This window comes from Mirounga leonina, unplaced genomic scaffold, assembly GCF_011800145.1.
Source record: "Mirounga leonina isolate KUSES-001 unplaced genomic scaffold, KU_Mleo_1.0 Mir_260, whole genome shotgun sequence".
Classification (NCBI taxonomy): domain Eukaryota; kingdom Metazoa; phylum Chordata; class Mammalia; order Carnivora; family Phocidae; genus Mirounga; species Mirounga leonina.
In genome coordinates this window covers 538,024-565,692 of record NW_023270642.1, presented here as the reverse complement: position 1 = coordinate 565,692, position 27,669 = coordinate 538,024, and the positions used below count along the sequence as shown (strand labels likewise).

Here is a 27,669-nt window from a genome sequence, read left to right as displayed (position 1 = left end):
GCCCATTTTCCAGATGAAGAGACACAATGAAAGAAACAATACACCAATAACATAATTCAAACAGCTGTTTGGAAATGGCTGGATGTTTGATTTTATTCAGACAACCATTGTTGGCTGGTTTTTTCACGTATTTTGGCAAATGTGTTCAACCTCTTTCAAGACAAAGCCCCATGAAAATGACTGTGCACCACTTCCAGGCCAAACCTTTGAAGAAGTAGTTCTTGCTTTGTGTTCTGTAATAGTCAATTTTTTCCCCTTCTGGTTAATTTTAAGATATAATTTGTGTTACCATTATAAATAATGTCTTATTTTCTCCTACACAATGTAGTTGATTAGCACAGGTATGGTGCAACACTGTCCATCTTCTATTCAGAGCCTTGCTGAATTCTTATCCAGTTCAAAGTTTGCCCAGTGATCACCAAAGCAGAAAGCGAGTAGCCAAAAGCCCAAATACTAGAGGTAGGCTTCCTGGGTTTTAATCCCAGACTGACCATTTTAACTTTGGGAAAATTTTTGTCGGTATGCCTTCAAATAGTTCGCTTCCTCTATTTGCCTTTTCACTATTTCTTGGGTCTCTTTTCACATGGGTGCTGATATTTCTGCTTCTACTTCCCTATAGCTTCACTTCTCTCTCAATCTATCTTTTTATCCCATCCGGATATTTTTCAAATTTTTTTGATCCAATCTTTCATCTTATTTATTCAGCTGTACCAACTCTGTTATTCAACCATTCACTAAATCCCTTATTTCAACAATTATATTTTCAAAGTTAAGATTTCAAATTGCTGCTTCTTTATAATTGCTTGTTCCTGGAGCATTTTTCAGGAGTCTCCCATCTCTCGCTGGTGATGTGAACTGTACTTATTTTACATTCTTCATCGATTTTATCTGTTTTTGAGGTGGTTGACATCTTTATTGCTTTGAAGGTGGGGGGCAGGTGCTCAGGAGCTGTTGGGGCGGCGGGCTGCTTCCTCTTCACCATCACAGGCTTCTGGCTGCACAGGATGGCACTCGCTCTGTGGGTGGTGGCCAAGGGCAGATCTGGGTGATACCTGTTCTTGCGGATCATGGGCCCGCTGCTGCTGGGTATGGCCCAGGCATTCTTGTTGATGGTGGTTCGCACCAGGAGGTGGTGGGCTTTCGTTGGCCAGATCTCCACTTCATGACCAACACTACACCTGTCCCGTAGCCCTGGCTCCATGCTCACAGTCGTTTTTGTTTTTTGTTTTTTTAATTCAAATTAGTTAACATATAGCGTAGTATTGGCTTCAGGAGTAGAATTTAGTGATTCATCACTTATATATAATACCCAGTGCTCATCCCCACAAGTGCTCTCCTTAACGCCCATCACCCAGTTACCCCATCCCCTCCACCTACCTCCCCTCCAGCAACCCTCAGTTTGTTCTCTGCAGTTAAGAGTCTTTTATGGTTTGCCTCCCTCTCTGTTTTTATCTTACTTTATTTTTCCTTCCCTTCCCCTATGTTCATCAGTTCTATTTCTTAAATTCCACAGAGGAGTGAAATCATGAGATTTGTCTTTCTCTGACTGACTTAGTTCTCTAAGCATCATACCCTCTAGTTCCATCCACATTGTTGCAAATTCCACGCCCACAGTCTTGCTGTGAATGGACCAGTTGTAGCAAAGGAGTTGCAATCTGTTGGATGATTGGGGTAGGTGCTATGTGCCTGCTTGTTCCCCTTGATCAGGAAGCCCAAGCAGTTTCGCACAAGACCATCCATTGCAGGTGGGTGGACATGGTGGAAGCTCCTCTCACTATGGTGGCCGAGAGGGAAAGAGGATTTTTAATTCTGCTTCGTCTGGGAGAGATCTGCCCATTTTGTTGCCTTTGTTTGTTTGTTTTCATTTTTCTTGCACTCCTCAAATCCCTGGCAATTTCCCTTATGGCTTTATCTTTTATCCTCTTAGGACTAACAATTGCTTTAGCTAGTAGTGTCTATCCAGAGAAGAAAACCCAGGATGTAGTTCCTGTCCCACAGAGAATGGGCTCAGGTCTAAAGGTCTAAAGAGCCTTTAGAGTTGTAATTTCAGCTCAGACAGCCCCTGTTCTCCTCAGGCATCCTACCATTCCTTTGGAGAAATCTCACGGTTACTCAACCAAGGGTTTGCTCTGTGCGACCCTGATTTGTAGTGTGTCATCTTCTGTTTCTGTGATAATGACCTTGCCCTTGGGGTAAGTGGGGAAATTCCCAAGCCTGCCAATCTCCTGTACCCATCTACTGACTTCCCCTCCCAGCTGGGCTCCTGAGCTACCCTGGTGTAACTGACTTTGCAGCTTCAGACTGGCTGTCTTGCCACATGGTAGCACGGGGGTTGACTGTGGTCCCTCCAGAGAAGGAAAGGAGGTACAACTAGGAAGTTGTTCCCAGCCCCTCCCCCGTTCATAGCTATGCCCTCTCCCACCCTGGGCCACCTTTCATGCAACTGCCATTCTTCCTACACAGGACTCAACCATCATTTCTCTCTACAAGTTTCTTGATGGTTTGATCACTTGCCCATAGCATAATTTGTGCTGAGATTCCTTGGATACATCTCAAGGCTCTAGCTTCATTAATGTGAACAATGCAAAGATGGTCTTGAATAGTTGTTGCCCCTTCTGGAAGGTTTCCTTACCTCCAGTCACTGGCCCCACTCACCTACCTTTCCATGCTAGATACCACCAGGTTAGCCATTCTGATACATCACCTCCAGCTGGGCATCTGCCCTTCAAAAACGGCTGCCTCTCAAAAATGGCACTTTGTTGTCTATGTCATGAACAGCAGATTTTTTTGGCTATCATTTCAGGCCCTTCACCATTGGGTCTCATCCCAAAATCCCAGGCTTTTATTTCTCTAGTCCCCCAGAACAAACTCATACCATTTTCCTACCACTGTGGATTTCCTCCTCAGGACTATCCTTTTTTCTACCTCTTACCCACATGCCACCCAACCTGGTTCAATAAATGGTTGCCTGATTCTCCCCCACTGGGATTGCTCTTTCTGACCCTTGAGCTCCTAAAGCAAGAATTCAAACACCATTAATTTGGGACATATCATTGGCTGCTCTCTAATATTTTGAAATGTCCTCAATTAGATTATGCATTCCTAGAAGGTAGGAGTTTTTGTCTTCTCATGTATATCTCCCCCAGTCTTGAACATGATGTTATGCACATACAAGGGAATCAACAGTTATTTATCATTTATTGATTGATGGAGGCCTTCAACAAATTCCACAAGTCACCATAATTTGGAAGCCCATAGGCCAGATAGAGGTCAGATCATTTATTTTCTCTCTGCTCTCTCAGCATTATGCCCACCACCAAGATGCTTGAAGCACTCTATAAGTCTATCCTTGACATCAGAACAGCTTCACTTCTATCCAGATCTATGGGTAAGTAATGCCTTCTCTCTGGCCTCTCACAATGAGAGCCCCAAATAATAATAATTCACTTGTTGTGTCTTGTGCTAAAGAAAGCAGTGCCCTTCTGGAAGGTGGATGTGTTTTAAAGGAGGTAGACTGAGTGAAACGACCTTGTCTTACCCAAATTAGCAGCCAGGAAGCAAATAGGACTCATCCCAGGTGAGACTAAGCTTGCAATTTTTGCTCAGTAGTAGATAAGCTCTTGAACAAATCTAATTACTTGGGATCTAATCTGCCAGCTTCAATAGGTCACCCTTCATTACTTGGGAGCATCTTAAATTTACAAGACAATTGGAAATGCTGAAGTCCTGAACATCATGATTATTCACAAAATACTTTATTATAGGAAGTTTACTCCTGAGCAACTTGAACTTTTCTATTTACAATCCTGATCCCTGCAGTTTCAAAGTCGAAATAGAACATCTGCAACTTTATGGGCCTCAAATGCCAATACTTTGAACCATGGATTTGACTGCAAAACCATATATGTGAGAGTTTAAAATATGATTACTTGAAAAATCATAACACACAATTGCGTTAACCATTTCCATCTTGGACCTCTGTTATGTTCAGCCTTCTCAAATACAAAGGAGAAAAGTTGGGAAATTTTCATCAATGTTATGTAATGGGAAAGAAGGAAACATTCAGAGCTAAAGGGCCTAGATTAAAATCTTGGTCTGACAATTTTCTAGCTGTATAACTTGGGACATATACTTAAACGCTCAAAGATCTATTTTCCTCTTCTGTAAAATGTGAATAATAATGCCTATCTCACAGGATAGCTGGGAGAGAGAAATTAAATAATAGATGTGGAAATGATTAAATAGAGCACGTTGTAAACTAGAAATTATTGTCCATATATTGGTCACCATCACCACCTTTCTTCATTTAAAAAGCCATATGGTCAATATATGCGGGACCCTAAATTCATTGCCCTAATAGATCAGCAAAGAGTCCCATTAAAAAACATGTATTTATTAATTAACACACTTTATAATTCATCAGAGCACTGTCTCTAATACTCAAGGACACTGGTTTTCCATTTACTAACGTAGTTCAAACATTCAAAGCGCTTACCTCCCAGGGACATTGTCTGGAAATCTTGACATGGTCATCTAAGAATAATTAAATAAATGATCAGCAACAAGAGGCCTCCTCATGTTGCCAAGTAGCAGGCTTTTGATGTGTCAATTTACTCTAGGCTTTCCTTGTCAGGTTCACTGATACTTAGAGAAAGACCTCTTACTCTACACAGAAACCACTTCAAAATTATCTCAGAAAGGTGAGAATGGTATATATTTTTTCAAGTGGAGGAGGAAATAAATCTTGCATCTTCACTGATCATGCATAGCAAGGCTAGGCAATCCAAGGTTTTCTAGGGAACCTGCTTTGTAAAAATTTCCTTAAGAAAGCAATTCCTATGAAAGAATAAAAAAATTATATCTCAAAGAAGGGAATAAAAGAACAAAAGTTATGTACTCAGTGGTTAGAGTAGCTTTATACACAGAAACTTACGAACAGTTCTATTCCCTTTGCATATTTTGATGATTTGGACTTCTCTAATAAGCCACTATGAGGTCTTTCTAAATTACTATTTGATAAAAAGAATTAAAAAAAAAAAACAGTTTCCACTCTCTCATTTGATGTCAAAAGAGAAAGAAAGCAAATCAAAGATGTAAGGTAAAATTATAGACCACGGTTAAGTATCTCCAATGGTCTAATGGGTTGGTCCGAGGTATAGTTTATTGAATTCTACTGGATGTTATTGAGCTGTTCAAACCAGAACTGTGTGTTAAACTATGTTTCATTATATGTCCACCATCACAATTCAAATAATAATAATTCATAGTAAGAGTTACAATTTATCATTTATAATGAGACAGACGGTATGTTAACATACTTTCTAGTGTGGAAAATTAAGCGATATGCCTAAGATCACACATCCAATAAGTGGAAGATTCCAAGTCATGTTGGTAACAATGCAAACAGCCTGCCAACATGCTACTATGCATGAAGAAAGTGCTGATCAGATATTAATTGATTATGGTTTTGACGGAATACAATGGAAGTATACTTATTTATAAGAAGTCACCCGTCACAGGGCTGCATTTCTATAGACTTGAGTTAAAAACCTGTCAAAATTAAGGGTTTAGTGCATGTAGAATCTTTGATCAAATAGTTCCAGATAATCAAACTAAATCTAGAATAGAAAAATTGCACCTAGATCTATCTCTGATAAGTAATCTCTTTTCCGACATCATTTTACTTTTGAACAGATAGACTGCATAGGGGACCTGTATATGAGACAAGGCACTAAAGAAAATCTCTCCAGTATTTAATACCCAATGATTAAAAGGTGAAATAGCCCTAACCTTGAATTCCCTCACAGTTTCAGTTATGCCCTGAACACTACATTTATGCTGTAATTTTGTTTCATTTTCGTTTAAAGAAAGAAGCTCTTATGGGCAATGTCTATTGAGCTACGGTGGTCAAATATTTATTAAAAAGAGCATATTGATTTGCAGATTATAACTGACCACATATGAACTCTTCTTTCCAGTGACATTCTTATTTAAGATATTGATTAAAGGCTTTTCATACAGAAAGCATTTTTCTTGTCAGTTCAGTTATGCTGGCTTTTGTAATAAGCTAATTTGATTTCCTTTTTTAACCTTTGTTTGATTAGGGGAACAGACATTTGCATTAAAATTCAAGAGAGATGAAATCTATCATCGATCTTGACTTCCTCATGGACCTCTTGTACTCAGCGAAAGATGATTTAGAGAATGTCAAGAGTCTTGGAACAACCATAATGAGAGAGGGAAAAAAAATCACTTCAGACTTATAAACCAGCAAGGGCTTATTTGACAGAAAGGGCAATTGCATTTGGTGGATATGTTTTAGAGAAATCAAATTCAGGAAGTTTAATTTTGTTCTTAAGCCAAGTCATTAAGAGATCTATGAGATGAACTGCCATTAAAGAAGTACAAGCTAGTTAAACCAAAACATTTCAAAACATCTGAAGAGGTTAAACAAAACACATACATTGTTACTTGCCACAAAGGAAGACTAAAAGTAAATTCTAATATTTCTTTCTAAACATGTTCCTGGTAAAAACACTAACCTCAAAACAAGTTTGTGATTTAATCCTCTACTGTTGTCTGAGAATTGTGGGAATAAAACCCATATCAGCCCTAGTCCCCTACTAGTGTACCTCAGGATTAATCAATTCTCTTGCACAATAAGACTCAAAGCTATTTGCAAATTATTTTATTTACCCTGGCCTCTGGATCCTTTTCATAGACAGGAATCAATGTATTTGGGAGCCTCAGTAGGTCAGATCCATTGCTTATTCCTGTAATTACCCCCAAAGATCTTTATTTGGATCTTTTCTGGAAGGGGAGGCTCCTCCCATTTTCTGAGTTATTCACTGACTTGGGATTTTTAACACAAGAGCAACTGAGCACTGACAATGAACCTAGTGATGTAGTAAATGTTCAGTGGGTATACTGAAAGTATATCAGGTGGGCCCACTCATTCTTTTTGGTATAGCTATTCAGAACATTTTCAGTTAATATGATGCAATAGTGAGCAAAACCAAAAGACAAGGGAAAAAAAAAAAAAGCTTGGTTAAAATCTCCCAAAAAATTGGTTGCAAAATTTCTGGTTTCCAGTATAATTGGACTATCTCTCCCAACTCAACTGAATACATTTTCATAATTCTAGGTTGCTTGGAAGAATTTCTGAAGTCAGCAGGCCATTGTTAATTTCTTTCTCAGGAAGAGTCACTGAGTATATTTACAGAAAGTGACTTTCCATTACCCATTTTTCTTACAGAGATGGTTCATCTTTAGTCCCAAATTTCTAGATTTCACAGCTTACAGTGTGGTTTGGCTATCTTTTTATATTAATTTTTTAATCAGTGTGAATAAATGTTTTTTTCTTTATGTTAACATAAGCAAAGATTCTAGGAAACTAACTTTTTAAAAACTTAATTCAATTTGGAAGTAGAAGTTACTCAATATTTGGTATTAGAGGTAAATCTGGTGTTTCTTTTCTTCAGTGAGTAATGTTATAAAATTATGTATATATATTTTAGGGACTGCAGATGAACTGAGGTTGTTTATATGTAAAATATTCTTAAATTAAGAAAATAGTACAACTAGAATACTTTCAAAATCCATGAAGTTGGGCTCTTCTACAGTAAAGATGACACTATTTTATTTGATGTCTAACAAGTAATAGAGATGAAAAATGTTCCATTTATGATAACAAGTTTCCAAACTGTTAGTAGTATGAAAGTAGGAAAATCCATAAAACATGGCAAAAGACTTTAAGAGAGGTATTTTCATATGTCCCATATGGGCAAATCATTAACTGTTCTTTCATGTTATGAATCCAAAAGTATCTATATTATATTTTATATTGTGTTAAAATCAATATAACGTAATATAAAATTCATCCAGAGGATAATATATTTATGTATTCCTAAGGCATTTTTAGTTGAAGCATTTACTTGGACTTTAATTTTTTAAATAATGCTGCTCAGTTTCCACCTGTATCATTCCTCCAGGCTCATGGCAGAGTCAACAGTCCTAGCACCTGGGAAATCCATCAGACTCATCCGACTGGAGTTTTAGAAGGCAGACACATCATTTTTTTAATATTCAGTTGCCTTTCAAATTCACTGAACAGAATTCCTTATCTCATAACAAAGATTTTACTAGAGTATTTATGTGTAATTTATCAGAATAGCTGCCAAGATGTTCAATTTTTTTTTTTTTTTAAGGCAGGAGCTTTATGGAAGACAAGATTGAGATTTAAAAAGCCTGATTTTTCATGTTCTTCATTTTCCCTGTGGTCTCTGAAGTTTAGTTCATTGGTAACCGCCATGTTACTGTTCCTGTCTCAACTGACTCCTCATTACTCAAAGCCAATAATAATTGCTAAATATGACTAATATCACATGGAAGGTCACAAAGTTCACTGCTAGCTCTCATTCCAGCTCAAAATGTTTTCAAGGTTAATAGATTGATTTTGAGCTGAGATATGATGCATTAATAAAATGGAAGAAAATGAAAAATTTGGCATCACCAATATGCGGATAGTTTTAAATGACTCATTTGTTACATTTGGACTGTAGCCATGAAATTCATTTGATATATATCACATAGTTATATTCTAACCTAGACACTAGAAAATAAATTAATGATACATTTTAACATTAGACAATTTTATACACACACACACACACACAGTCCAGGATGAGAATTAGGGCACTATAATTTACTAACTATTCCAGCTGAGGAATATTATGTATGTAAAGGAGAACAAGATTGAGACTTCACTAAAATACAGTTCAGTTAAAACTATAATTCTAAGAGGCTGGTAGCTGATTGCTTCCCTTGGTCTCCTTGCTTGGAGCAAGGACAAATGAAATTCCTGATTTCATCTCAGTTCTGTGCTTCTTATACTCTGCGGGGCCCTGGTTTCAGTCTACAGAAATCTCTTATTTTGCCTGCACCCTTGATTGGATCTGATAAGAACTCTGGGAAGCCAGAGAGTTCCTTACCACTAGCCTTTTTGATCCTGCCCAATGCCTGCTTACGGGCCCATTCTTACAACCAATTCCTGACCTTGAATTTCAGTTGATGTTTCATGAGTCTGAGGATCCCTGGCCTCTGGTCCTGGCCTGGACTTATGGTCTGGCCCAGCTTTGCCACCAAATAGAAGGTAGCATTTCCTGAGAGTTTTCCAAGTCTCTTTAGGCTTTATGGTCCTTATTAAGAACAAGTCACCAAAGCCTGTACTTTCTTCCTTTCAAATGTTGTTCAATTCACCATTCCTCTTAATTGGGTAGGGTCTAGATTGCTAAATGCACCTTTATTTATATAGGTGCACTTAGTGCACCTTATATAGATTGCCTTTGTTTTCAGGCTCTTCCTAATTCCTAATTAGCCCAACCATGATGAATATTGCGGTGGGCTTCTCTGCCCCTCCCCCAACATCACCAGTGACTTCCCCTTTCCTTACAGAACAGCCCACAAACCTTGGTGTGGCTTGGCTTGGCTCTCAAGGTTTCCTCGCTGTTGTGCCACATTCCTGTTCTCACTGTTCTTAGGGAACAGGTGGATCTGTGATCTGCTCTTGACTCAGTTCTCCCGATTGCTAACTGCAAGTTTAGGAAGGTCGCTTAATCTAGCTGAGCCTCCGTGTTTCACCTCCATACAATGATGAAAGTACAATCTTCCTTACAAGTTTTTATGAGGATTAGTCACACATTGCATAAAATTCCTAGTGTGTTCCATGGTATGTGGCAATGGCTCAAGGCCCTTGTAAGAAGGCTTTGTTCCTCGACTACAGCGGTTACCACTTTTTGCCTCCTCAATTCCCACTCTGTCTTTAAGGCCATGTCAGATCCCATTTCCTTCACAAAACCTGCTGTGATTTACGATCTCAAAATGCAGTAGTGCTTGATCACTTCCTATTCTTATCATTTCTTAGTTTTTCAGGAGTGAGGGTCTTGTCTTCCCCACTAGATCGTAAGTTCCAGGAGGACAAACTAAGAGTTTGCCCTCTGTCACTAATATTTTTGCTGCTTCTTGGCCTTGCCTGGTTCCCTGCATTCAGTGTCCCCTTGCCCCAAATATTTCTGAGGACCTTCCGAATGTGTCTCCGGGTTCATTACTATTTCCCTTGTGTGGTGTCCAGTGTTTGTTGAGTACAGTAATACTTGTCCAAGACAGCCTCATCCGTACCTTCCCGGGCTACCTCCCTGAAGCATTTCTACTGTCCTCATCGTCATCCACATCATGTCTGCTGAGCACACTGGCTACCCTCCCTGCAGGCTGTCATGTCCACTGATCATCAGCTCATCACACTTCGGCCCTGGAGTCTCGCTCCTTGTGCCCCCAGCGTCTTATGAGAATTTTTAGGAAAACAGTCGTTATGTAGGGAAACATATTTTCCCTGGGATATGAATTTATTGGAAAGCTGCCAGGAAAAAAGCAGGGTGAAAGATTCAGAAGCCCCTCATCCAACTTGTAATAAGGCTTTATTCCCCGGTGAAGTCTGGACCCTTTTTCCGTAGGCTGGTTGCCTCAGTACCTCCAGCAAGTAGACTCCTAATGAGGCCCCTCCCAGCTCACCAGCCACCTCTCATTTCCAGCACTAGCATCCGCTTAGCAGCAAGCTAGAATCTGCTTTACCTTCTTTAATAGCACACTGCTGGATACACACATAAAAACCAGCTAAAGATCAGTAGACCAATTATCTTGGTCCAGTCGTATAAATAAAATAATTCGGAGCATTACGTTGAATCTGTACCATGGAATTTTATGTTTTTAATTCCTGTTTTGAAATTGTTTATCTATTGTTTATCTTTTTTTAAGGTTTATTTATTTATTTGAGAGAGAGAAGGGGGGCGGCAGAGGGAGAGGAAGAGAATGTCTTAGGCAGACTTAGGCAGAGCATAGAGCCTGCTATGGGGCTCCACCTCATGACCTGAGCCAAAACCAAGAGTCAGATGCTTAACCAACTGTGCCACCCAGGCGCCCCTCTTGTCTACCATTTTATAAAATATGAATAAAGGAGAATAATGTCTGTTATTTGAAACATGCATAGAGGAATTTACAGCACAAGTCCAAATAACCAGGCTGGGGAAGACTAAGCTTGGCAAAAGCGCATGTTCAAAGAAAAACTGATTTTGCTTTATGCCCTTTAGCCAGACAACACCAAAGTACTTCCAACCCTAGACTGAGAAGGCATGAAAGAATCTTGCTTAAGGTCCTTTTTTTTTAAAAAAAGATTTTATTTATTTATTTGACAGAGAGAGAGAGAGACAGCGAGAGAGGGAACACAAGCAGGGGGAGTGGGAGAGGGAGAGGGAGAAGCAGGCCTCCTGCCGAGCAGGGAGTCCGATGCCAGGCTCGATGCGGGGCTCGATGTGGGGCTCGATGCGGGGCTCGATGTGGGGCTCGATGCGGGGCTCGATGCGGGGCTCGATCCCAGGACCCTGGGATCATGACCTGAGCCGAAGGCAGACGCTTAACCAACTGAGCCACCCAGGCGCCCCGCTTAAGGTACTTCTGAATCTACACAAAGTCCTGAGAATTCAACACGGCTCCCTCGTGATTTTGGTATCATCATTAGCTGTCCCTGGTCCCGGTGAGCCTCATCCCCAGTCTGGTACACTTATGGTTCTTCTGTTAACTCTTCCTAACCTTCCCTGAGAGGATGAGAGCGATCCTGAGAGGCAGTGATGGAACCTGCTAGAGGCCTCTCATGCAGCAGTGCCCTGGCCTGCAGGAGTCCTCCTCGGATTCTGAAAGAAACAAGAAAACGTAAAGGGTCATTTGAAGAAAATTTTTTTAAAAATTTAAAAAAAAAGAGAGAGAGAGAAAAGTACTATGTTTCCCTATGGCTTACCCTCTGGTTTTCAGTCTTCTAACTATAACGGCTTTACCTGGTTACTTTAAGGATTTCAAATCTGCATATAACACCCAACACAAATACATACCCCAGACAGATGCATACACACACACAGAGACTCTTTCTAAATTGAAAATATTAAGACAAACCAACAAGAGATCAATTTCACAGTTGTGGCCATTTTCTAGTGACGTAAATTGGGGCAGTAACTCTACGGAATTGATTTTCCAGACGATATGAAATACAGATATGGCATGCACAGAACATTAGAACCAGAAGTGACCTTGGAGGTCATCTAATTTTATTTCCTCTATTTGCACATGAAGAAACTGAGGTCTCAGGAAATGATATAATTTGTTCAAAGTCAGGTATATGTTCAATATTAAAGCTTGGCATTAGTTCCCAGGTCTCTCTAAAATCTACCTTTTTTTCCATTCTGTCCTCACTTGCCCTCCCTTGGGGCTTACAAGCTGAAGTTGTCTTCTTAACCCTGATTTTTGTACTGGAGGTTTTGCAAACAGCTATCCTGCTCAAGTGTAAACATGTTTTGTGGTTTCCACACATCCTATGTGTAATATATTCTACAACAGCTGAAAGACTTGAAAGAAATCTAATTGATACTTCCCTTATTTCTAGTGTTTGGTACATTCATTTAAGAATTCTGTCTCTTTCTATACATCCCCCTGCTTTGCCCCCAGTTTTGTGGAGGAGTCATTTCTGAGACTTGAAGGTTTAGTAACTTTAAGCTCTTATCAGAAAGCAGGTGAAAAGCAGGAGGAGGAACCCCATTACCCAGTGTCTGCTGGTCCTCATAAATTACATGCCTTTTCCTTTTTGCTGTTTAATTTCATAAGATCATCCCTCTACCAGTCACCTTGGGCAGGAACTTACAGAGACAATAGACAATCTAGGCAGATGCTTGAAGAGAAACTGTTGCCAGGGGGTGGGAAAAAATGGATAGAGTGGACAAATTACAGGGTTGTCTGTTCAGTCATGAGAATGGAAACATGTCTGTGAATCAATGTATGAAAAGGATATTTAATAGGATGGGAGAAGTCACTTTAGCACCTGTTCCTTCGGCAGCCGAATGTGCTAGTGCCAATCACTCACAGTCTGGATCCACTCTCCAACTCTCCAAGCAGAAAATGACCTCACCTCTTATTCTTTAAGGACTGAAGACACAGAACAGGGTCCATTTTTAACAGAACTGGGAACAATAACCATGGCATTGACTGCTAGGAAAGTCTGTCTTAGAAGCTGGCCTGAAGCATTGAGGAATCAGAGCCAGGGGAGAGAGAAGGAAAGAGATTGGGAGCTTGTTCAAACACAACCACATGGAATGAGGAGTGCAGAAAATAAAAAATCTGAATAAAAGGTGAACTCATTTTACCCTGAAAGTTACTAAGCCTAGAGTCATAAATGCCAAGATAAAGAGGAAGAGGCTCAGCTAATGCTTTGTATTACAATCCGTTATGGTAATGGAAATTTTTCTTTTGAACTGTAGCTGTCTGTGTTGACTTTGGTAAAGTGGAAATTCAGGCCCATTGATTGGGAAAGGATTCTGAGTAAGTCTCAGCAGGACTCAGACCAGAGCTTTGCACAGTCCCCCACAGAAGGGCACCCTTTGCAGGGATCACGCAATGAAATGTTTATATAAGCTTATTTTTTTTCTGCACTTCTCCAAAACTTGAGGCTTCCTCCATGAGGAAGAATGCATTTCATCAGAGACTCTCACTGAGCTCAGTTTTATTCTTTTCCACGCACCTAAACCAGCATTGTGGTGAACAGTGCAAAGAACACAACATCATGATTCTCTTGGCCTCAGAAATGCATTACTACACTTACAGTTATTCTATTTCTCCAGAGATGAATAATGCATCTAGAACACATTTCCAAACAGCTTACAACTTTTCTTAAATAAAACTCAGTCTTTTTATTGTATTCCAAATTTCTGGCTGATTCTCGACTTATGTTCTCTAAGAGTTTCTCCAGTGAGACACTGAATAGCCTTCAGGACCCAGGTGTGGATCTCATTCAGTTATTCCCCCACAGTTTACAGTACAGAGACATATAGGTACAGTGCAAAGACATATAGGTAAGCAAATAACAAAGATGACACATAGTAAAATTATAAGAAAGTAATACATAGGATGTTGTGGGAGTGTAAGGAAGGTGGTAATTAATTCAGCCTGCCAGAGGGAGTTCAGGGAAAGTCTCACAGAAAAAAAGATGTCTGAGCTGGTTCTTGTGATGGAGGGTAAGTTGGTATTTCAAACAGGAAACAACATTTGCAAAGGCCCAAAGGTGTGAAGATATGTGACACATTCAAAGAACAGCCAGTAGTCTGATCTGGCCAGAGTGTTAAGCGCATGGGGTAGAGAAGGTGGGGGGCTGGGCAGTGAGTAGCAAGAGATGAAACCAGAGAAGTAGATGGCAACTGAACCGTGAAAAGCTCTGTACCAGATGCCAAGGACTCAAAACTTCTTTTAGCAAAAGAGCAGAGAACCCCCTTGGCTTGTCTTCAGTGCATAGACATCCCTTGATTTTTACCTATAGGGGTTTCCCCTCCCCAAGGCCTGGTAACACGTTCTTCAAGTCCATTCACTTCCCTCTTAACCTTCCAGGAAGACTACATTTCACAGCTTCTCACACAGGTATATGGAGCCATGTGATTGAGTTCTAGCCAATGTAATGTGGGCAAATGCAATAGACGCCACTTCCGGAAAACTCTGGTGAAGAACTCTGAGACTCCAAAGATGGCGGAGTCACCAGATGGAAGGATCGGGGGTGCCAGCATGCTGCATGGGAGGCCATTCATCAAATACTCAAGACTCTGACTTCAGTGAGAAATAAACTTTCTACGCCATTAAAGCTACAAGGAGTTGGAGATGGTCCATTCTGGTAGTCAGCCTATCCTAATTCGGTGGCTGAAGAAATTCTCAGGGGAAAAGTAACTGCTTGCACATGATCTATCCCAGTGTATGCCTAAATACCAGTGGCGCCGGCTCACTTTTCTCCAGCAGGACTGCCAGTGCACATGTCTAGCCTCAGCTTCTCTCTGACTCTAACTTACAATAGGTTTGTGGTGGTTCCCTCATTCTTTTAGCCCTGACTGACCATCTCCATAAGGCCGTGCAGAGCCAGTATCATAAAACCAAGTCACCTCTCCCCTTGCTACTCTCGACCTGTACACATCATGCAGGGTATCAATTGTGTTTTAGGAGACCCTTTCCTCAAGACCACTCTTGATTTTATTTTGATTTGATTTAATCTGCATATAAATATAAGGAGTGTTTGGGAGCTGCAGCCTATAATAGGTCTAATCTCCCTGCCTTTCTGGAGATAAGCCTGAATGAAATTTACAGGAAATTCTTCCAGGAAAATCTGAACCAGTTCTGAAGAAGTAAGAGTAGGAAAAGGATGAAGAGTCAAGGATGAGAACACCTCACTTGGAATTCTAACACTTGTTGTGATGGGCTTGTAACATGGCTTGAATCACTGTTTTCTGACCTGTTGTTTGAAAAGAGTTTTTTTAATCCAGAGACAGGCTAATCTTTTAAGATTTGTCCTAAAAGATTTCCTTAATTGAATGTAACACTCAGTAATTTGAACTCATTTCACTATCTGATACCTTAAGTTTTTATATTCTCTGATTCTGGGTGGAAGTGTAGCACAGCAATTCTGAGAGGAAGCTCAGAACTCCTCTGAAGGGATCCAATTATTGAACATGCTGTGATAAGGTTACCTTCATGTTTTCAGTATTCCTGCACTGAGCTTTATGATCTCACAAGCTACAACTGGCATCAATTTAATGAATTATTTCTCAAAGAAATCTGTAACAGCATTTTACAAAGCTTTATTATTGCCATATTTGAGTCTTCTTTAAAATTGTTTTTCTTTTTTTTTTTTTAATATTTTATTTATTTATTTGAGACAGAATGAGAGAGAGAGAGAGCACATGAGAGGGGGGAGGGTCAGAGGGAGAAGCAGGCCCCCTGCCGAGCAGGGAGCCGGATGCGGGACTCGATCCAGGGACTCCAGGATCATGACCTGAGCCGAAGGCAGTCGCTTAACCAACTGAGCCACCCAGGTGCCCTAAAATTGTTTTTCTTAAAGCCTGCTGAAAATTTAGACAAGATGATATGGGTTATTCCACAAAAATGAGAGTTCCCAGAGGAAGAATCTAGAAAATGATTCAACACCATGGAGTCAGACTCCCCAGGATGAAATCTTGGCTCTACCAATAAGATGCCGTAGGACTTTGGAACAAGGTTCTCAACCTCTCTGTGCCTCAATTTTCTCTCTGTACCTCAAGTTCTTTCTCTACCAAGAGATTCATATCAGTATCTGCCTCATGAGGCATGGAAATTGTATCATTTATTCACAATTATCCATTTCCTTTTCCTCTTTTTCAGTTTTCCCTGTAGACATCCTCATCCCACTGACTGAGGATGTGGACCTTGTGACTTGCCAAGATGGGCCATAAATAGATGAGCCATTTGCCTCACCTGAGCTGAGGTTTTCAGAGGCATTCCATGTTCCCACGATGTTCAAACCTTCACCCTGAGACCATCAAGTTTCATGCAGTGGCTACTTCTTTATCCTGGATTCTGGAATGAGAAGACACAAGGAGCAGAGCCCAGATGAGTCCAGCAGAGCTGCAAATATCCAGAAATTCCAGAACTTTTAGGGTTGAAAATTGAAACTTTCTCATTTCTAACAGGTTAAAGAGTCTCAAATTAAGATGAAGATTGCTCACAGATCCAATACACCCATTGTCAAGTCTACTGATTAGATTAATATGGCTCTAGTAAATTATCTCAGTTAGACAAATGGCTCAGGGAAAAGAAATTAAGGTGCAGTCCGTCTGAAGCTTGATAAGATCAAAGTACCTATGAAGGTATTTCTTAAAAAGTAATGGGTATGGCTATTGACTTACATGGAACTTACTGGAATCAAACTGATTAAAAAGAAAAACAGTTTTATAGAGAAATCTATTGCCAAAGCACTCCCAACCTAGATTAGAAGAGACTATAAGTATTCAAATAAAATAACCCTTTGGTCTCTAATCTTCTATAGGGGCGAAGCAATCTGAGATAGCTTCTCAGTCACAAATGGCATGTTTTCCAATACTCACGTCAGAAGAGGCCAAGGAGGAAAATGGAGGAGGAAAAGCTGTCCAGTCAAACCTCATGGAGAACAACAGGCTGAGAAATGACTCCCAGAAAATGTAACTGGAATATATCAAGGAACATTCCCTACCATCAGGGTGGACAAGCTTGCGACTTTTGCTCAGTGGAACATCAGAACTGCTACTAACCAGTGACTGGTATGTACCTCCCATTCTTGCAATCTTTTAATAAGGTGTCCCTACTCCACTATTGTATTATATTAGTTTTGGGGGAGGAAGAAGACAGACAACTTTTCACTTTAGTTCATGGGTCTCTAATCAAGAAGAGCAGCAAGGAGATATAATATATATTTACGAGATTCTGGACTTCTGAGCCCAGTGCCTGGTAGTTTTAAGTACATTGGGAAGAGGTGAGAGCATCTTGTGGTCAGAAGAGCAAATTGGGGCAGATTGCATTTTTTTGTGTATGATTATTTGTCTTCTCATGGCTGTTACCAGCCTTCTAGGTAAATGGAGTATCCTTGTTTGCTCCACTGGCTTTGGATGTGGCTATGTGACCTGCTTTGGCTAAAAAGATATGAAAGACTATGTTTGTCATAACTGAAAAGATGATTTCAGAAGCATCGCAAGTTTCCACCAGGCTTTTTGCTATCTCAGAAAGCATCTTTAACCGGGTTTTCAGAATGAGAACGCATGTAGAACTCAGCACAGGCCTGCAATGCTGCAGCTGACCCTCAGCCCCAATGTAATATGATCCTGAAATCCATATTTATTGTCGTAATCCACCGAGATATTGAAGTTGTGTATTACAACAACAAAAGTTAAGACATGAGAATATCTTGAGGATTTTATGTGATAATTCATGCTTCATGCAATGGCTGGCACATCCTAAATTCAAAATAAATGTTAAATTCTGTCGTTGGTGTCATCTCTCTATCTCCACTCACCCGTAACAGCTCTAGAAACAGAATTGGCATTGTTCAATATTTGTGGAATGATTGAAGATGAATTATTGAAATGTATACCCTTTCTAAAGTTAAATAAGGTGAATAAAATAGAGACTCACTTTGCCAGTCCTTAGAAATCTAATGGGACACCCAGTAAATTGTAAGGGACATAGTTGCTTGATCTTTGAAATACCTGGACTGAGGAAGCATATGATATGAATGATAATTTTTAAAACTACCAATAAATATTTTGGGCCAATATTTTTTGCTCTTCTGAAAGAGGAGAGTCAAGTTTTCTAGTATGAGAGTTCTGGAACTATAAGAAACTCGTCATCAGTTCTCTTGGTACCAAATACTCAGTAAACCTAAATAAGACTCAAATTCTTATTAATGGGGCTTTTTGAGAACGCCATTGCAGAGCAAGGACATAACATTCCTTCTGAGATTTTTAAGATTTTTTTTAAATTTTTTATTTATTTGACAGAGACACAGCGAGAGAGGGAACACAAGCAGGGGGAGTGAGAGTGGGAGAAGCAGGCTTCCCGCTGAGCAGGGAGCCCAACACGGGGCTCAATCCCAGGACCCTGGGATCACTACCCGAGCCGAAGGCAGACGCCTAATGACTGAGCCACCCAGGCATCCCTCTCTCTGAGATTTTTAGACTGTTGCCCCAAGTTGACTTTTGGAGATATAGTTGATAAGTTTTAAGGTCATTCATTTTTGTACCTTAAAAGGTTCCTACAAATAATAGCTCACTTTAAAGCTGTAGTAACAAGGGAAGAAGGGTGCTAAAAGTGGATAATAAAAGTTATGAGGGATTTATTTGGGGCCCTTTAAAATTAAGATGACACCTTGGAAGGGCACATCTTTATACAATTTGAAATGTCCCCTTGGGAAAAAAAAGGATGTCCCAGAGTCAGTGAAATACTATCTTGAACCTCCCTCGTTCTGAGGCCTGCAAAGCTTTAAGTCAGCACTAAGATGGATGTTAACATTCATGAGCTCCAGAATTAATGAGACTGGAAACTAAATTCTAAATGGCACTTCTTATTCAAGGGGAAAAAACTCACATCAGACCATCAACACTGAGACATATCCTAGTAAAGTCCTGGATATCCAAGATAAAGAAAGATTTCCTTACAATGGAAACATTATATAAATAACATAATTCAAAGGAAAAAGAGGATAAAGAGGAAGGTAGTGTAGGTGTAGAGAGTTCCTTAACTTTCACACCCAGGCATCAAAGCTGATAAACATCATTTAATATGACTTTTTAAAATATACAAATAGAAACATTAAGAAAAATATAAAAGTCAAAAGTCAAAAACTAGAAGGAATACTGGGGAGAAGAAATGGCAATTGCTGATTTCACCATTTATATATACAGTAAGGAGTCAAAGAATGTTAAAGAAAAGTGGTCTTTTTTTTTTTTTAAGATTTATTTCTTTGACAGAGAGAGACACAGCGAGAGAGGGAACACAAGCAGGGGGAGTGGGAGAGGGAGAAGCAGGCCTCCTGCAGAGCAGGGAGCCCGACGCAGGGCCCGATCCCAGGACCGTGGGATCACGACCTGAGCCGAAGGCAGACGCTTAACGACTGAGCCACCCAGGCACCCCAAAGAAATAGTGGTCTTAAGTATACTACATTCTTATAAAAATAAACCACTAAGAATTTAAATCTTTCATATTATCAGCAAAAGGAAAGACAAAACACAGACCACATAGTAAAAGACAGAAATAAAAGCATCAATAAGAACCAGAAGTATATCATTAATTATGACAAAAATAAGTTCTGTCACATCCACTTCAAGAAACTTATCCTTCAGATATATTTGTATATATGTGAATGATGGATGTACAAAGATGTCAACTGCAGAGTTGTTTGTAACAGCAAAAGCCTGGCAATGATTTACAAGTTTATTAACAGCAACTGATTGCATAGATTATAACAGAGCCACAAAATGGGATACTATACAGCAGTCAAGAAAGATTGATGCAGCTTCAAATCATACTGTTAGGTTTAAAACCAAGGTATAGAATACACAATCATTTGTATGAAAAAGCATATGCACGTATACACATGCCCGTGTACGTGTGGATGAATGTAGGTACATACTGTCTTTGGAAGAACAAAGAAATGGGTAAAAATAGATGTTACAAGACAGGGAAATTGGGTCAGTGGAGGATGAAGGCAAGAAGAGTAACTTTTCACCATGTATTCCTGCACACTCCCTGAACTGTGTACGTGTGCAGATTCTGTCTAACCAAAACCACATAAATTGAGTAACTTATAAAAGGCAAAAACCAAATTGGTTGACCTTGTTATGCAAGTGCCAATTTATAATGGGTTGGGCATCAACATAATTCCCTGCCTAGAACATCTCTGACCGTCCAGTTGGCTCCTGTGTGCCATTAAAAGATAAGGTTTTAACTTTTTTTTTTTTTTTTTTTTTTTTAATTTTTTGAGAGAGAGAGAATGAGAGACAGAGAGCATGAGAGGAAGGAGGGTCAGAGGGAGAAGCAGACTCCCTGCCGAGCAGGGAGCCCGATGCGGGACTCGATCCCGGGACTCCAGGATCATGACCTGAGCCGAAGGCAGTCGCTTAACCGACTGCGCCACCCAGGCGCCCGAAAAGATAAGGTTTTGCCTTGAAGCCACTTAGAGCCAGCCTTAGAAGGGACCTGAACACGGGTAGCACCATCATCTAGATAGAAATGGTCCAGACCAGCAGCCTAATGCCTACTTCAAGAGAAGGGCAGAGAATGCCCAGCATTTGCGGCATGCTGATCAGATACGAGGAAACAGAGTTAAATCGGACTGGAGTCACAGCTATAGTTGGACATATGGTGTGTCCAGGGGCATGCCAGGACAATCTGTGAAGCCATTATTAAGTACTCTACATTTTTTAACTTTTATAATGGAATGTCCATTCCCACTGAGAGCACCCTCCTGCAGACATCATTCAAAATGAGAAAACATTTCTTTCTTTGCCTGTATTTTGTGGATTTTTTCAGGTTTCTACTAACAGATTATAATCTCCAGACCTAGACCTGAGGCACAATTTACACAAGACTATTCACACAGTATGATCTTCCACAATTCACTGTTTCAAGGCATGGGGGAAAAAAAAGAATCACAACTGCCTAGGGAGAAAAGAGAATTATAAGGGCAGCCTCCCTCTTGAGAGTTGAATTTGATCCTTTAAGGCCAGCAATTCAATCTTTTAAAAGGCACATCTCTGTCCTAATCAATCAAGCTTTCATTTCCAATGGCAATAACCTTCCCTAGGCACTCAAGAAGTCAGAAACTAGAGCCTTCGTACATGAAAAGTCAATATGGTATTTTCTACTAAGTTGACTTGCTCCTACAAACCGACCCAGGATTTTGTCAGCAGGAAATCTGATGTTCCAATATATCATGGGATGTCAACACCATCTATCAGTGCAGATCTGTCACATTAAATGGAAATGATGTGGTTTGCATCTGGAACTTCAGGAATAGAGTTTCTGATAAATTTGAGAAGAATCAAAGATAAGAAATAGCCCCCAGTGTGCCCAACCTCACATCTTGGGTTATATTGCTTTGTGAGGAGTGTGTCCAAAGTTAACTGATGAGATATTCTCAGCCATAGGGGTTCTGATCCTAGTTACTGATGGTAGCAAGTAGCTTTGCACTGGCCAAAAAAAGGGTCAGAAACCATTGGTCTGATTTCAGTCCTCTGTCCTCTTCATTAACAAAGTTTTGTGTGAAATGATAGGAAGATTCATAAAATCTAGGTGACTCACACAGTCGCATTGATAGTACAAGACATTTTGTAAGGATTTTTTTCCAAAGTGCCACATTAGAAATTTACTCAAGGAACATTCAAATTTTCACAAGACTGGAAAAACAGTTTTCTTTGCAAACATATTCCAGGGACTGAATAGTCGATATTACATCATGATGGAGTTTGTATCTTAACACACTGGTGAATGAGTAGTTCATGGATGTGAAGTCCAGAAGCCTGGCTTCAGATCATAGCCCCATGGTACCACCACAACCACCACAGTATGAGGCATGTAAGGCCTGGAGGCCATTTAACTTTCTAAGCCTGCAAAACAGGGATCAGAGTAGCTAGTCCACCTTTTCTCGGGTCTCCTGGGAGGACTGATGGCAGTTAAGTTTGTGCTTATATTTTGTATGCTTAAGAAGGGATGTCATTGTTCTTCAGGTAGTAATTGGTGTAGTAATTCTGGCTTTTCATGAGTACTCTGCATCTAACACTTCATATGACAGTTTCTTAGTTGGATCTAATTCTTTTAAAAAAATAACACTTTATTGGTATGATTGACATACAAAAAGCTGTGCATATTTAATGTATCTAACTTGATGAGTTTGGAGATAAGTATACACCCATGATACCATCACCACAGTATATGTAGTAAACATATTAATCACCTCCCAAAGTTTCGCCCTGCCTGCTTTATTTATCTACGTGTGTGTGATAAGAATACTTAACATAAAATCTTAGCAAAAATTTTTAAAGGACACAATACAGTATTAACTATAGGCTCTACACTTGACAGTAGATCTCTACGACTGATTCATCGTGTAAAATTGAAACTTCTGGGTGCCTGGGTGGCTCAGTCGTTAAGCGTCTGCCTTCGGCTCAGGTCATGATCCCAGGGTCCTGGGATCGAGTCCCACATCGGGCTCTCTGCTCGGCAGGAGGCCTGCTTCTCCCTCTCCCACTCCCCCTGCTTGTGTTCCTGCTCTTGCTCTCTCTCTCTCTGTCAAATAAATAAATAAAATCTTTAAAAAATAAAATAAAATAAAATTGAAACTTCTTCGTCTAATTTTTAGGTTAAAATTTCCTGCCAGTACTATCATGAAAATTTTTTATAGCTCAGTTGGAAACCAATCTTTTTTATGTCTTAACAGTATTTTCATAAAATAAAGGTAATAATAGTGCATTTCGTGACACTTTTGGATTCGTTCTGATAATTTCCTCAGACACGCAGTTATAAAAGTTGCTGGTTACAACTATGCTTAGATTTTCTTTAAACAATCTAAGCCTTTTTCTATTGCCTTTTGTTCAATTAATACACATAGTTATTTTAAACTAGTAGAATAGTTTAACAATCTTGTTAGTATTTATTTTCCAGATATTTAATAGGACAAATTCCGGCAATGCCATCCCTCTGAACTGCCTAGCTGCATGTGGATAGGACATTTTCATTTTGCTACTGAGTCCTCCCCGCAAACTAACCAGGCCGGAGAGAGCCAATGCGTCCGTGGATGGACCCCTTGCTATAAGTCTGGGAATGGAAGCATCATCTGCTGTGCTGGCAAGTCACCCAAGGTGCACACAGGATGGAAAATGAATCCATCCTGTGGCCAGAGTTGGAACTACCTGGAAATCCTCCCGGACTCCCTTAACAACTCTGGCTAAGACAGCCTGGCACTGGTAGTTCATAACTAATAAGCAGCAGTGTGAGCCTGGGTGCAACAGGATTCCTTTCAGCAGGTGAGGAAGGTCAGGAGACAGACCCATAGTTGTTTAAAGGTCCCAACAGATCGTTTAGTCCGAGGGCCGTGCTGAAGAATGTCGTATCTGCCCAGGGAACCGTTTGTGGTTTTCAAACAGGACAGATGGGTGTGGGCTGAAAATGTGGCATAACCAGCAAGAAAGAACCGAAATTGCCAAGTGGGAGACGTAGCTACATGCCCTGATTATAATCTGTTGCCTGGCTGCTTCCTACAATATGAGCTCATGACAGTTACCTATAAGAACATAACATACGTAGCTGAAAATAAAGGAGGGCTTAGGGCATTGCTTCATCTATCATCACCAGTCCAATGGCAGCAAAGTGTTCCAAGAGAAGTTCTCGACAAGAGGAGAACTGTCGTGGACAAGAGCAAGTCTGGCACTGTCGTGGACAAGAGCAAGTCTTGCAAGGGCTCTGGGCCTTGCCATCCTCGTTCGTAAAATGGAAATAATAGTGCCAGCTCCATTCTTCCTTGCAGAATTGTGCTGAGGATAAAGAAAACCAATCCACAAGTATCCATGAGCTCCCAGTGCTCCCAGAAGTGTAGACCCTGAGGGGGGCTTAAAAAGGGTTAAGAAATAATACCTGGCCTAGAGTATTTCACAATAGATTTTGGAGGACTCGGGACTAAAAACCTGTGAAATAATGGTAAACCATCGGACCATATTTGCACAAGTGCTCGGTTACTGAATATAACCTGTAATTCCCCTAAGGCTTCACAGGCAAGAGGGGTATCCAGGGAGGGGCCACAGCTGGGCTGGATCCTGAAAGATGAAGCAGAGTTGGCTGGGCAAAGGAAGGAAGGACAGGCGTTCCTCATGAGAGGTACTGCACCAATGAAGACTTGAACAAAGCAATGAGCTGGGTCGTTCAAGGGACCATGAAGCGATTGGCAAAACGTTCAAGAAGAGTAGGGAAATGCTAAGTGAAATAAGTCAAGCAGAGAAAGACAATTATCATACAGTTTCACTCATATGTGGAACATAAGGAATAGCATGGAGGACCACAGGGGAAGGAAGGGAAAACTGAATGGGAAGAAATCAGAGAGGGAGACAAACCATGAGAGACTGTGGACTCCGGGAACATAACTGAGGGTTACAGACAGGAGGGAGGTGAGGGGATGGGGTAACCAGGTGATGGGTATTAAGGAGGGTACACATGGTGATGAGCACTGGGTGTTATGCACAACTAATGAATCATTGAACACTACATCAGAGACTAATGATGTACTATATGTTGGGCTAATTGAACATAATAAAAAAAAAGTAAGAGTAAGGAAATGGAGTTGTGCAGGGAGGATGAGACCCGATTAAAGCTACAATGAAACCAGGGTGAGGACGTATGGACGAAGAAAGGGAAATAGAGGTCCAGGGGTTTTTCAAGCAACAGCGACCAGTGTATAAGGAAGATTGTAAGGTCATTAGTATGTACGCTGGTCAGAGCTAAGAAGATGGAAAGTAATATGGAAAAAAGTCTATTACCCACTCTTAATAGTGGTAATAGAAAAAATAGAGAGAGAGAGAGGAAACATTTTGAAGGAAAAAACTGGAAAGACTGGATGACTGGAAACAAGGGCTGGAGTTCATGCAAGTGTTTGAGACCGGGTCTTTGAAAGACAGTATATACTGACACTATTTTTTCGTGCTTTACTTTATTGGGGGATCATTTCAAGTCATTGTTCCACAGAGCATTCTGAATGCAGTCAATTCATCAATTACAACAGTATTTCCTCACCACGAACAGCTATTCATTACATGGTTCTGTAAGTGGGTGTTCTTGATTCTTTCCACCTCGATCTAACATCAACTCCCGCTCTCCAGTTTTGCAATAAATGTTCAGTATTGTGTCCTTGTCATTGGTCTTCTCTAAAGAGTGGATCTCCAAAGCTTGAAAGCACAATTGTTTGTAGAATCTATCCTTCTTTGTTTGAATCAGTACACTATTTTTATGAATTTTAGTTACTAGATCTTAATGACAAGACACAATTCCAACTTAGTGCACTAGATGGCAGACAATAACTACATTCTCTCCATCCCATTAAAAAAAAAATGAAAGCCACAGTGTGGAAAAACGAAGAACTATGGCTCACACATTTCTGTTTGCCCTTTAAGCTCATCTAAGAAAACACAACTTTTATACCTAACATCTATCTACATTCCACTGAAAAGAGAGAGAGGGATTTTCAGTCTATTCAGACCTGAATATGCATACTTTGCTTTTTGGGGGTGTTTTGTTTTTTTGAAGTTTTTTGTTGAATTGACTTTATTTTGTTCAACCCAGGTAGGAAATGGTGGAGGGGACAAATAATGAAAGTGGTAATGATGACGTTATGAATGAGACCATACTGATTATAATGCATTATTCATTCATTCATTCATTCATTCATTCATTTTTGCAGGGCAGGGTTGGGGCCGTTCAGGTGGGAAGGGCACAGTAGGAATTTATAGGTGGAAGGTATGGTCAGGATGAATAGCAATGAGATTATTCCCAAAAGCCATACACGGTCATCACCAAAGTGATGTGCCCGGACAGCCCAGGGCTGAGATACATTACCAAAAGTTACTTTAAGGAGACATTCAGTTTATCCTTCTGCTTCTGGATACAACTATCCTTAATCACTTAATAGAAAGAAGCTGACAGTGGACTTCAAACCCAACTCTAATATGGAATTGCTTGGGAAAGTGGCTTAAGTCAGCATCCTTTGTAAAGATGGTTTTGGTACATCCTTTGTGTCTATTTTGTGCAACACACTACAGTGAATCCTACCTTTCCATTGCAGAGAAGCCTGTGAGACATCTACGCATTTTTTGATATTTTGGCAACATTCAATATCCTCCTACATGTTTCCTAATTATATCTAGAAAGTAAAATAAGTATTTTATTTAGTATGAAATTCGGTTGAAAACTCTATATAGAGAGAGACGAAGTGCCTGGTGAAGTCTAATATTTTTAGATAGCCAGCTTGAAGATAGGTTTGTTTTTCCCCCTCCAAAAAATCAAGGCTAATAACAAGCTCATATTCAAGACTTCTTATTTCTACACATTTCCTAAAATCTCCGGTCGTTGTGAATAACCTGAGCTTTTTCCTGACCAGCTCTACTAGGGAAAAAACATACAGCTTATTTCGAGGTATGCCTCCACACAGCGGGCCTTCCATAGGCTTGCTCTCGCCCTCCCCTGAACTTCCTCTTCGTGCTCTCTTTTCAGTGCAGTGACAGAGGCCCGCGCCGAGGACCGCCCCGCCCGCGGCGGCGTTCGGGAGCGCGCGCGCCCGGCTGGGATCGGGCTCACTGCCCAGCCCCAGGAGCGGGCTGGCTTCCGGGCGTGCGGCCGGCCTGCGCGCGGGCGGCTCGGCCGCGCGCCCGCCGCCCGCCGCCCGCACGCCCTGCCCGGGAGCGCGGCCGCACGGGAGCGCGCCGGAGCTGCCCCGGGACCGCGCGGCTGCCCAGCGGGTACTGGGCATCGGCGGCTCCGCCAAGACGCGGCTGCCTTGGTAACTGACTCACCGTTACCGGAAGACAAACGACCCTGGCCCACGGTAGTGTCAGCTTTTCTCCGCGTGATTTCACTTGCCAGCTTTGCTAGCAAGGCGAGCGGCTGATCCGTGTGAGCACCATTACCATATATAGAGACGAAGTGCCTGGTGAAAAAAGGAACCCCGGAGAAGCCTTAGTCAGTGGCCTTGGGTGGGAGTGACTGTTGGGAGGGTCAAGACGAAATGTGCCCTTCAGCAGACGCGATTACTAACCGTGTTAAGTCTGCAGATGATTCAAAAGACAGATCGGAAAAAGGAAGTGTTGCAAATGCCAGCGCACTCAGGGAACTCGCGGGAGTTGCTGCACAGTCAATAAACAGTTATTAAAATTCTGGAGAACTTGAAAGACAGACTTTTCTCAACCTTCATTTAAAAAAATAATTGTTGGGGCACCTGGGAGGCTTAGTCGGTTAAGCGTCTGCCTTCGGCTCAGGTCATGGTCCCAGCGTCCTGGGATGGAGCCCCGCATCGGCCTCCCTGCTCCGCGGGAGGCCCGCTTCTCCCTCTCCCACTCCTCCTGCTTGTGTTCCCTCTCTCGTTGTGTCTCTCTCTGTCAAATAAATAATAATAATAATAATAATAATAATAATAAATAAATAAAAATAATTGTTACAACCTTGATTGCTACATTTGCTTTTTTTTTTTTTTTTTAAGATTTTACTTATTTATCTGACAGCGAG

General features: G+C 40.8%; 1 long non-coding RNA gene and 1 pseudogene across 1 annotated transcript in view; both read right to left on the bottom strand.

The window, feature by feature from the left end:
* Nucleotides 1-793: 793 nt before the first annotated feature.
* On the bottom strand, nt 794-1,757 carry LOC118026607 (annotated as a pseudogene).
* A 9,666-nt stretch (nt 1,758-11,423) lies between these two features.
* LOC118026615 overlaps nt 11,424-27,669 on the bottom strand; it is a 30,534-nt gene continuing 14,288 nt past the window's right edge. The window contains exons 2-3 of the long non-coding RNA XR_004683630.1: nt 16,357-16,458; nt 11,424-11,741 (exon numbers count right to left, since the gene is read on the bottom strand). This is a non-coding gene — a long non-coding RNA (uncharacterized LOC118026615). The remainder of the gene's footprint in view (nt 11,742-16,356; nt 16,459-27,669) is intronic.